The 10876-nt window shown below is 38.4% G+C and overlaps 1 long non-coding RNA gene across 3 annotated transcripts in view; it reads left to right on the plus strand.

The window, feature by feature from the left end:
- Positions 1-7261, plus strand: part of LOC134561935 (uncharacterized) — a 119540-nt gene extending 112279 nt beyond the window's left edge. Inside the window, exons 4-6 of one of the 3 annotated variants that reach the window (XR_010083028.1) lie at positions 185-271; positions 4224-4547; positions 4667-7261. This is a non-coding gene — a long non-coding RNA (uncharacterized LOC134561935). Of the gene's footprint in view, positions 1-184; positions 272-4223 lie in introns of all 3 variants that reach the window. The other 2 variants (XR_010083027.1, XR_010083026.1) reach the window with 2 other exon arrangements.
- Positions 7262-10876: the final 3615 nt, after the last annotated feature.

Genomic DNA, 10876 nt, shown 5'->3' on the forward strand with positions numbered 1-10876 from the left:
GGTCGTGGTGACCAGTAGTACCAAAGCTTAGGAGCTCCAGACTTATTTGAATGTTTACATAATCAAGAGGTGAAGGGAGAGAAGCAAACTCCTCATTTAGTAGATTGCTGTGCTGTAGATGCTCGTGAAAAGAGGATTTTCAGCAGCCTGTATAGCTGTGATGTTCACCAGGTTGTTTATTCAGCAGTGACTTCGGGACTGGAGACCTGTAATTTGAATCACTAATAGCTTTCCTGCTGCTCTTCATCCATGCAAGTTCATTTTGCTTGAGGTGAGATTTTATAAATATTTTAGCAGCCACAGTTAAGCCTGTATTTAACAAGTTGGGCAGAACTGTAACAACTTGTAGTAATGAAGCCTTGAAACCAGCATGAAAATATTTTAAAGTCTTGACCAAAGCAGGATTAAGAACATGAGCTTTTTACTTTTATGACTACAAATAAGAAAGTTCTTCCTTGTTGTTCAAAGCCTTTAACCCTCTAAAGCTCTTGTCTGTACAATGCTGTCTCTATTATTTACATTAACAGAAACACAGGGGTGGCTTTAGGACACAGGCCTGTTGTTTTAGACAGAGTAGGAAAATTCACAGGCCAAATACTGCTCTGTTGCATTGAAAGAGAAAGTTATTTACCTCTGTTGCCATGTCACATGATGGAGAAGCACCCACATTTAAAATGGGTGCTAAATCCTTTCTTGTTACTCTCCCAAGTAAACCCATGAGGCTCACTTTTACTCTCAAGATGGATTACATCACTTAATTGTAGTTATTTAGGTACTGATCCGAAGGTCTATTAATAGCAGTGTGTTGTCCATGTGTCCTTAAAGAGAAAGAAAACTTTTTTACAAATATAGAATTTGTTGATTTTTTAAATGAAAATTTTCTTCTTTTTTCCTCCACACAAACCTGAGAAAATAATGCAAAATTGCTTTTGTGAATTTTCATTCAAAATTTTAACTGGATGCTTAATACAAAGACAATCAAGATAATTCTCTGCTTTGTTCTACCCATCACATGGACAAACTCCTTATGAAGTAAGACTTTGTTTTTCCTACCTTTATTTCATAGCTTTAAAAAAATTAATTTCCTCCCACACCCCCTTAGTCGTAATGGTTTTTCTTGTGATCTGAGACTTACGATATATGGCTGTACATCTGGAAACTTTTTCTACTTATCTCCAAGATCTTGGTACAAATGATACTAACAGGCAACCAACCAAGGAAATTATGATGCTTGGACTGTGTCTTTGAAAAGGATGTTTTGAGTGATGCGTGGTTATAATTTTCCAGATTGCATTCAGATGTCAGAACTGGCAGTTGCTTCCCCAGGCAGCAGGTGTTCAAGCTGACAGATATGATGATAATAATAGCCTGCATTAAATTTTATGGTGAATTCTATATAGCACAATATCTGTGTTTGACTACATGCAATCATTAGAGAGTGACAGATGTATTAAATCCCCAGACTGATACAGGCAGAATCTGAACTCAGTCACTGAATGGGGAGAAAGTCAGTGAGTGATGAGCATGAATGCTCCTTTATTCCTTATTAAACTGACAAAGACTTTTTCAATACCATCTCCCTACATATGTCCCATGTCTCTTCCCTGTAAGAACCCCTGTAAACCTCCCTGAGACACTTATCTGCCTGAGCTCCTTGGGCTGTTCCCCTGCAAACTAAAGTGGAGAAAATTATCAGTAACATATGAATGATGCCCCTGAAAAGTTCTGAGACACAGGCAGATGTGGCAATGTAGAATTTGATGGAGGCAAATGTAGAATTTGATGTCTTCTTACCAGAGTAAGGCTACATCAGTGTGTTCAAAACCTTTTGTATTATAGTTCACATAGAAATGTCATGAGATAGTTTAGAAAGAACAAAAACACTGTTTCGATACAAACTTGGTAGAACAACCTCAAAAGAAGTGTTTGTTAACAAAAAAAAAGAAAAAAAAGGAAGAAAAAAAAGAAAGAAAAAGGAAAAGTCTGGTTTTGGATGCCTCTGTTTTTAGGCTGTAGAAAAGACTCACAACTTACACCTAACTGCTCGATGATCCTTCTGACAGATCTGTGCTCCTAGTCTGACATGTACATATTCTCTTAAAATATACATTGTTGAAATTTCAACAACATGAAGCTGAAAAGGTGGGTGATCCAAAGAAAATGTGCTTGCTATCCAAAATGCCTGTTGTTCCTTTATTTCAAATATTGACATTTGTCTGGGTGCTTCTTGTTGTTTAGGTTGTCCACAGACCAATTTAACCAAGACTAGCCTGCCAAGAAATAGGACTTGTCTCAATAGGAAATTTCATAATCATGACCACTGTTTAGTACTCGCTTTCAGTCTCATTATATTTTTAATAAATCAGTTTAACTTACAAATGGATGAGGTTTGCTACCTCTATGTCACCATGCCACACGGTTCTGCCCTCACAGTAATGTTAAATTCACCATTTTTTTTCGACATTTATTTTCAAATAATGTTTAGGCATGCTTTACTAAATCAGTGTTGTTCAAAGATCTGTTTAGTGCTCTGTTACTTGGGGCTTTAATTTACTGCTATGAGCTTGGTGTTGGAGAAAGCCATTAAAAGAAACTTGTCACAGATGATTACAGATCTACAGCAGACAGAAAGTAGTTTCCATTCTAGAAAAATGTTTCTAGAATGACTGAAAGATTTCTGAGGAATTCAAATTCTTGTAAAAACTTGCTAATCTTAAAATGTGCCCTAATCTGTCCTTATTGTATTGTAAGCTTCATTTTGTATATCTTATAGTTATTGTGTCATTTTAAGGACAATTTAATGGTACAAGAGAATAGAGATAGCAAGGGAAAATCTGTTTTGATTCCAAAAAAATAAATTCACAGCAAAGAAGATCAAACACTGGAACAAGACACTCAAAGAAATATTAAAATTTTCATCCTTGGAAATATTCTAGATTTGGCTGTATATTATCCTAAGCAACCTGCTCTAGCTTCAAAGAAGGATCTGCTTTTAGCAGGGACTTGTACTAGATGGCCTCCAGAGATTCTTTCCAACATAAATTGTTCTTGGATTCTCAGAAAATTATGCTCCTTTGTCAATAGTTTGTGAAGAAAGTTCTAGCATACTAAGGCTTATAAAATCAAAAATTTTAAAGGATAGTAATAAAATTATAATTATAAATATTTTCCTCTGAGTAACACAGTGACAGAAGATATTTCATTGAGTTGTCATAGACAGAACTCATTAGCATTTGTATCAGGGAGGTCCCCACTGTCTTTTCCTAGCTAATTGGTCTAACTCCTTTTCCTTTTTGATAAAAATAAAGCATCAGCCTCCACCTTCCAGTGCTTTTTGCTGTCATTTTGCCAATTAAAATATCACAAATGAACATTCTAATGAATGGTTCATTCCACCTCCCAGCAGTGGAAGAATCTTCCCTTCTGCATGCTGATGGTGCTTTTCCTCGTCTCATTTTAAATCTCCCAGAGTTTCCACTAGTGCATTTGCCCTTTTATTTATTAAACAACAAACAGAACTCAGTCTAATGAAGTTTTCCTTTATACCAACCTGTTGTCTGATCTTTTCCTGTTGATTCTATATCGCATATTATATTAATATACCCGTCTCACTCTTTGTGTTTAAATATTTCTCATTCTTTTAGCAGTTTATATGTTATCACCTTCATTTTCCTCTGGGTATTGCTCTTCCCAGCCATTTTTTGCTTCTCTGAAGTTTTGCCATCTTTTTGATCACTGGGCATGTGGAACTAAGCATCGCCTTCAAAGCCCACACGTATGGGAGCCAAGAAGAATTTAGGTTATTTTCCCTTTGCTCTGTGATGAGGTACCTCTACAAAAACAGGACAGGAGTGCATTTAACTTTCCTTTCCTGAATTTATATTACAGTCCAGCTGTAGAAATTTATCATGCACTGTCCCCATCAGAGTTCTTTCAAGATTACTGCCTCTCTGGGGAACAGCCCCACTGAGTGAGTGAACTCCGGTGCTTAAGAAAAGATCCTTTAAGACAAGTTGTTAAAATCACTGGGTTCATATGTCTCATTGGAAATAGAGAGGATAAATGTAGTAAAATGCTCTGTATGCAATGAAGCCAGCAGAGTGCTTTCAGCATGTTTAAAACATTAATAGATGCTACCTACCTGCCATGCAACTGTATGAAAGCTATGACAGACTATGCAGGGATTTCCATGCAGCTCTTAACTCACATCATGTGTTTTAAAGGTCATCTGATGGACATGGGACCAAATGAGAAATACTTCAAGCATATGAATGAAGATAACAAGTGGAGAAAAGAAGAAAAGAATCAAATTCAGTGGGAGGAGAAGGAGGAAGGAGGTGACAAGGAAATGGTAACTCCCCAGTGTAAATACCCTATATAGCTCTCCTACTCAGAGTCTGCATTATAAACTGAGGGTTGTCCAAAGTCTCATTCCCTCTCCTCTTGCTCATCTCCACTCCATGTGACTCCAGCCCAGAGGAGGCCTGCTGAGACTGCGTCTCTGTGTCTGTGCACAAAAGGACCTCTTGTACCTGCTCATCTTTCGGGTATGTTCTTCATTCAACACCACCAGGAATATGTTTCTGATTAGCTAGAAAAAGAACATGTTCTATTTCACATTGAACCTCCCTTCAGGGAAAAGCAAACAAACGTGTTTAAATTGCAGGAAGAAAAAATTCACCAATTCAAAGCAGTCTGATGGGTCTCTAAACTCAAAACAGAAGCATGGGAGGTTTGCCCACCGGTATGAATATGTGAGTCTGAATCACCAGAGAGGGAGGCCAGCATGCCAGCAGAGCTCTCCCTTCGCTGTGTCAGGAAAAATCAAGGGCCCTGTGTGAACTGGGAATTCATCAGTGTCTGGCAGTAATCTCCACACACATCTCTGCTGTCTGCAGGCAGGCAGTCTTGCAAACAGATGAGCATTGAGCCCATGCCCCGGGGGATGTTACCACCCCTCGGACCTGCGAGACACCGAACCCGGCATCCCTCCGTCAGAGCCCCTTCTGTACCTGCTCCTGTTCATCACTGAACTTGTCCGTAGAAACTATTAGATAAAACAACCTTTGCAAGCCTCTAAATAATAGCTGTGCTGCAGTAACAAGCCAGTCATGTCTTTCAAAAGCTTGGGAAAAGTTGTACTCTGTTCAAAACAATACTTTTATTTCCAACTTTTTAACAGAGACCAGCTTCTAAATATGATATCGTTTTGCTAGTCTTTCTGGAAGTCAACCTTTCTGACTGTTTTTCTTTGGCATCTGCTATTCCAGCAAGGAATGATCTTAATAATTTTATAGAGAGTTGGTTGGATTTTTCATCTTGCAGTTATTAGAAAAGCAATGCTCATGAATTGGTCAGTGTTTCCAATATATTACAGTTTGCATCTCCAAAGTTGAAGCAATAATGATTTTATTCTTTTTTTATTTGGGCACATCGTAGGAACAACACAAATTTTCAGTTTGGCCTGCCTGTAGGCTCTGTCCTGCCCTGTTTGCTGGCTTCTCTGCTTGTCCTTTGTGCTGAGTGACAGCAAAAAGGTTTCTTCTCAGTAGGCAAAAGGGTTATGGGTTTTTTTGTTCTGTCTGGCATCTGTTCACAAAATAAAAACCCACAAAATTGAAGGCATGATGTCATAGAGATGTATCCGAACTTTAAACCTCTGCTGATGCTGCATGTCTCAGTTTGGGAGGAGGGGTAGTATCATTAGATACCTTAAATTAACCTGATTTTCAGGAAATACAGATTCTGAAAGGGGTTCCCTTTTAAAAGTACATCGAAGTAGGCAATTCCATTCAAACTTTTTTTGGACAGCAATTTTTTCTCTTTTTCTTTTGTCTGTATCTGTTCAATTTTACCACCTTGTTCTTGCAAACCTTTTCTTCAGCTGTGGAATTTCCATACCTAATAGCTAAACATCAAGTGAAAAGTTGCTGCTGTCTTAAAAGGATCCTAAAAACATGCTTCCCTCCTTTCCATCTAATAACTCTGTGAGGCAGGCATAGACATCCTAGTAACTGACATCTATTTTAATTGTGAAACTATTATATGAAAATACTCATTAAATTCTTATTAAGGAGCTATTTTTGTTTCATTGTGCATTTTTTTTCCAAAATGCAAGTCATCTGAGTCAAAAATATTATCACAGCAGGATTTTCCCATAGGATATATGCTCTGTTTTATTTTTTACTCATTTTGTCCTTTGTATTTATATGTTTATTTTTTAATAAATATTTGTATGTAGTGCATTCAGTAACCACAGCAATGCCTGTTTCTAGTGAGAATAGAGTATTAACAATATCTGAGGCTTGGTAGCCACCTTCATGTATTTTTCAAGGGATGACAAAATTCAAGCCAAAGACTTCCCGCTGCCCACAGTGCTTCTCCATGCAGTACCAAGAGACATAACATGCAGGGACAGTGCTGCTCTCCTAAGAATACCTAATGCTGCATATTCCATAGCTCTTTAGAAAAAAAGGTATCTGAGGGGTCAGAAGGAGAGGAGGAAAGAGGCTGAGGGATGTGGTCAGGCTTGAGACACAGAGATTGTTCAAAATTGACCATACAGAAGATACTGAGATGCTACTTCACTAAAGTTTAACATCTCAGCTTTATGCTTTGATACAGCAGTCCCTTTTCTCCTCTGTCTCTGAACTGAAATCCCAGTTAGAGCTTTTCTTGGATAAAACCAGTATGAACAGCGTTAGGGGTTCAATTTCCTATTATTGACATAAAGACATATGCAAGTAATGTAAGGGACATAAATGTAAGCAATGTAAGGATCTTAAAATGACATGCAGCTGGACTTTGTAAAGCTGAGAAGTCCTATCTTGTTCTTCATAATTCCTTAGTGCACCCATCAATGCATATAACTGTGGAATGGGAATTTTACAGACAGATATTGAAATTAAAAATATATTGATCATTTGTGACATTAACAATTTATTGTCTGTTGCAGCACCTGGCTCTCTGCTGTGTTGAACATGAACCATTACAGTTGCCTCAAATACTTAAACAGAGGTCAGGCCCTAAAATAAAACAGAAACCCAACTGTGCTGTCTCAGTCAGCCTCTCTTCTGTCCTTAGAAATGAGCTTGATCTTTCTCAAATTACGTTATCTCACTTCTCCCTGTTGAAGACTTTTTCCATTGTGAACTCAGACAATTAGTTTAAAATTGTGCCTTTTGCCTGTTGTGGACACTCTTGCTGTAGCACAGAGATAAAACTCTCTCTTTATGGAACAGCAAATATGATCATCTTTTATCACCCAATCACATATATTTTTAGCAAGGTGGCAGGGGAATAGAAAGAAAACTATTTATTCAGGCTTTTGCGTTGTGTTATCAATATAGCACGGGACCTGGAAAGTTTTAATTCCAGAGAGGTTTGACAAAAGTATCCTTAAAGAAAATGGTGAAAGAACTAATAAAGTTGTATCATTCTGGAAAGAAAGGCTCTGTAATATGGCATCCCTATAGTCCTGGAGATACTATTATTTATGATAATAAAATGTAGTTCTTATTTGGCATTTTTTTCTGAGTTGGTCTCTGACTGTTCCACAGATGGATTGTTCATCTCCTTTTGCAGATGGAATAACTGAGATACTGACTGTAAACTGCCTGCAAAGGATTGCCCCAAATGCTATCAGCAGAGCCAGAACCAGAATTTGAGACCTGTGGGCTCAAGCCTTTGCACAGAGCAGAAAGCCTGGCTGGCCCTGTGAGGGTGCTGGCATCATTGTCTGAGAGTGCCAGATGACCCCGGCAATTTCTTTGGGGTGCATTTTGGGGAAGCACTCTGCTCTACCTCCAGTCAACCACGGTTCTGCTACTGTAGTCAGAGGGGGCAGAGTTCTAGATTATGAATTTTTAAAGAAACACCGACCCTAGTACATCGTATTTGTAGCAGAACCTTTTATTAGGGAACCTGTTTGTGTTACTCACCACAAGCAAATCCCACATGGTTACATCTCTGCCGCTGAAAACCTCTTGTAAACTCCAATTTGAGATGAAGTAGATGTTCTGCAGACTGTTAGGCTCTCCACATTTTGAGATAATAAACCAAATCTGTTATACCAGCAATTACAGCTTACTCACAGAGCCATAATCTTCTTGTGATTATTTAATCAGTCAAGATTCGGTCTCTTCGGTTTTTATCCTGCTTCCAAGAGGGCAGATGGTTAACTTAACTTCCGAATGCCTTGGGTTTTTCTCCTGGCTGCAATGTAGACAGAATCTTCATTCATATGGGAAGCCTGGAGGCCCAGTGGACTGCCAACAGGTTTCAAAATGCTTAAGAGAGAAAGACCTGTGAAGACCTGAAACAACTCTTACTAACAATGTCCAAAACATCCTTTCTTCACTGCTAAGAAGTTGTCCTCAATGCATCCTTTAGAAATAGGGATAAGTAAGGCTTTCAATGCAAAATAGTTGTTACTATTACAAACTGTGTCATTTTTATTCACTGCAATTTGAACAGCTGCAGCCTTCTTTTTTATCTTTAAGGACCTAATTTTTAAATTATCTCTATCTTGATGTTTTGCGTTTTGGGGCTAATTATATATGGAAAAGTGAATGGCTGTATCAGATCCAATTGGGCTGAACTCTAGCTGATCAGGATCCTGCAAGCAAAAAGTGACTAGAAAGAGATGCCTGGATAAGAGCATCAGAAGAGAGCAACTTCAGATTAATACATGTCAGCATAGTCATGTTTTCTAGCTATCTGCAATTCAGAGACTCTCTGAAGCAGACATGATATTGTGTTTAAGTTCTGTCAGGAAAAAGAGAACATCAAGAGACATTGTGTCTGTGTCTAGTGCAATTACATTACAGGTACGTTCATTTTTTGGATGCCATATTGCTTTCTGTTTAATTCACACATTTCTTTCTGCCATTCACATAATTTTGTGAATTACTTTGCAAAATGCCTATCCTTTCTAGTTGGCCAGAGGAGAAAAATTTTAGAATAGCATATCTGCTCTGGTGTCACCTAACTCAGAAGTATTTTCCCTTTTGCCACATCTACCTATTAGCCCTGTTTCCAAAAGACACTAGGATCAAATGCTGTATGTTTAATGTTTAAGTCATTATCAAAAAAATATTGAAAAGGACAAATCCTAACAAGAAACAAACCCAAATGGGAAATATTTTCCTTTATTATAAATTCTTAGCTGGACACTCAATTTTTTTTCAGGAGGACACTTGAATGTTTTGCCAGTTATGTGCTATATTCTTTAATACTCCTGGACTTCTCATACTTTCTCTTCATGAAAAAACCTGCAACTGCTTCTCTGAGTTGCTGAACAGCTAATCAACTAAAATTGGGACAACATGTTAAAGTTAGTGATGTTCTATATAAAAGTCTAATGGCAGTGTGTCTCATATCCAAAAAATCTCATTAGACTAGTAGCATTCCTTGGAGGAAAATCTCCTCTCAGCTTACATCCATAGGTGTGATATGTATTGCAGGCTTGATGTTGAGAAGGTAGTGGAATTATAGTTACAATTTAGAAGTTACAGCTCTGATTATCAGCATGTTAATTTATTGTGATTTTGGGTAACAAATCGTGCTCATACTCCATCACGGTTAAGTTTCTCTTACATGCTCCATTGGGCTGATTTGTCCATGTGCATCACTGCTTACATAGTACCAGTAATTAGAATTACACCACTGCTAAAATGAGCAAAACTATCAGTCTTGAATGATGGAAGTCTAAGGCAGACAAACATGTGACAAGTCATTGGACCAAGGACTTGGCAGCAGGAATGTGTGAAGAAAAAACAACTTTAAAGAATACTTTCCAAAGTCATGTGTGTATTTTGTAGAGACTCAGAAAGCAATCATTGCTAGGAATTGTACAAAAGGGTCTTCTCTAAGATTCATTTGTCTGCTACAGAAGATGTTACTTTCCCTGCCACAGGGATCATCCCAGACTGCCTGGCTCTTTGGCGCCATGTGGAGACCTTAAAGACTTCCTGCTGCTCCAGCTCAGGAAGACTAATGCCCTCCTGGCAACTGAAAATGCTAAAAACACAAACGTGATGATTCTTTCAGTTCTCATTTGGGAGCTTTGATTTCAAAAATATTATTTTCATAGATGCCTTTTTAATATAAATCATTACCTTCATGGCTGCTTTGCACATTGCTTTCCTTTTCACTTAAGATACATTGCTTTCCTTTTCACTTAAGATACATTGCTTACACAGTGGGAGAAGTTGTGCAGCCAATGATTTGAGAAGAAGGTCAAGTGGCAGGAGTTCTCACACCCAGCATCCAGTTTGCCACTGATAGCACATACTGCCTTGGGCAAATTGCCTGGCAGCAGTGTCTGTCAGGTGTCCTGTGTGTTTGTAAAGGAGTACATCTACCCTGTGGTGGTGTTCTGACTGTGATCACTGCCCCACCAGGGCAGCTGTGTTTGCAGGCCCCAGCAGACCCATCCATCTCTGTGTTGTCGGGGATCTGATCTGAAAATAGAGCATGGAAAAGAGGACGTAAAAAGGAAGCAGAGTAAGGGGGAGTAAGGAGAATGCTGGCCTGCTTCTCACCAGCATCATTCTCCCAAGAGGAAATCAAAGACAAGTTGTGCAGACACTAGCCTCAGTTTAAATGCCTTCTGTGGTAAGCTTGATTACAGCTGTTGTTGGATACCTGTGCTTAGGCTTTGCATAATTTTTTCCAGTGGAATAGTTCTCGCAGTATAAAATTAGAAATGTTTGTTATTTTTCTTGGAAGAGGGGTTTTTTTCATAATAAAACGAAAAAGTTTTCTAATTCCAACAAAACCAGAAGCCAGATTGGTCTACACTGTCCTGCTGAATTTTTTTCACTGAGGTGGACTTCAAATGTGAAGAGTGTGGTGGGAAGCTGGTCAATGTTTG

Source organism: Prinia subflava, chromosome 25, assembly GCF_021018805.1.
Source record: "Prinia subflava isolate CZ2003 ecotype Zambia chromosome 25, Cam_Psub_1.2, whole genome shotgun sequence".
NCBI classification, from domain to species: Eukaryota; Metazoa; Chordata; class Aves; order Passeriformes; family Cisticolidae; genus Prinia; species Prinia subflava.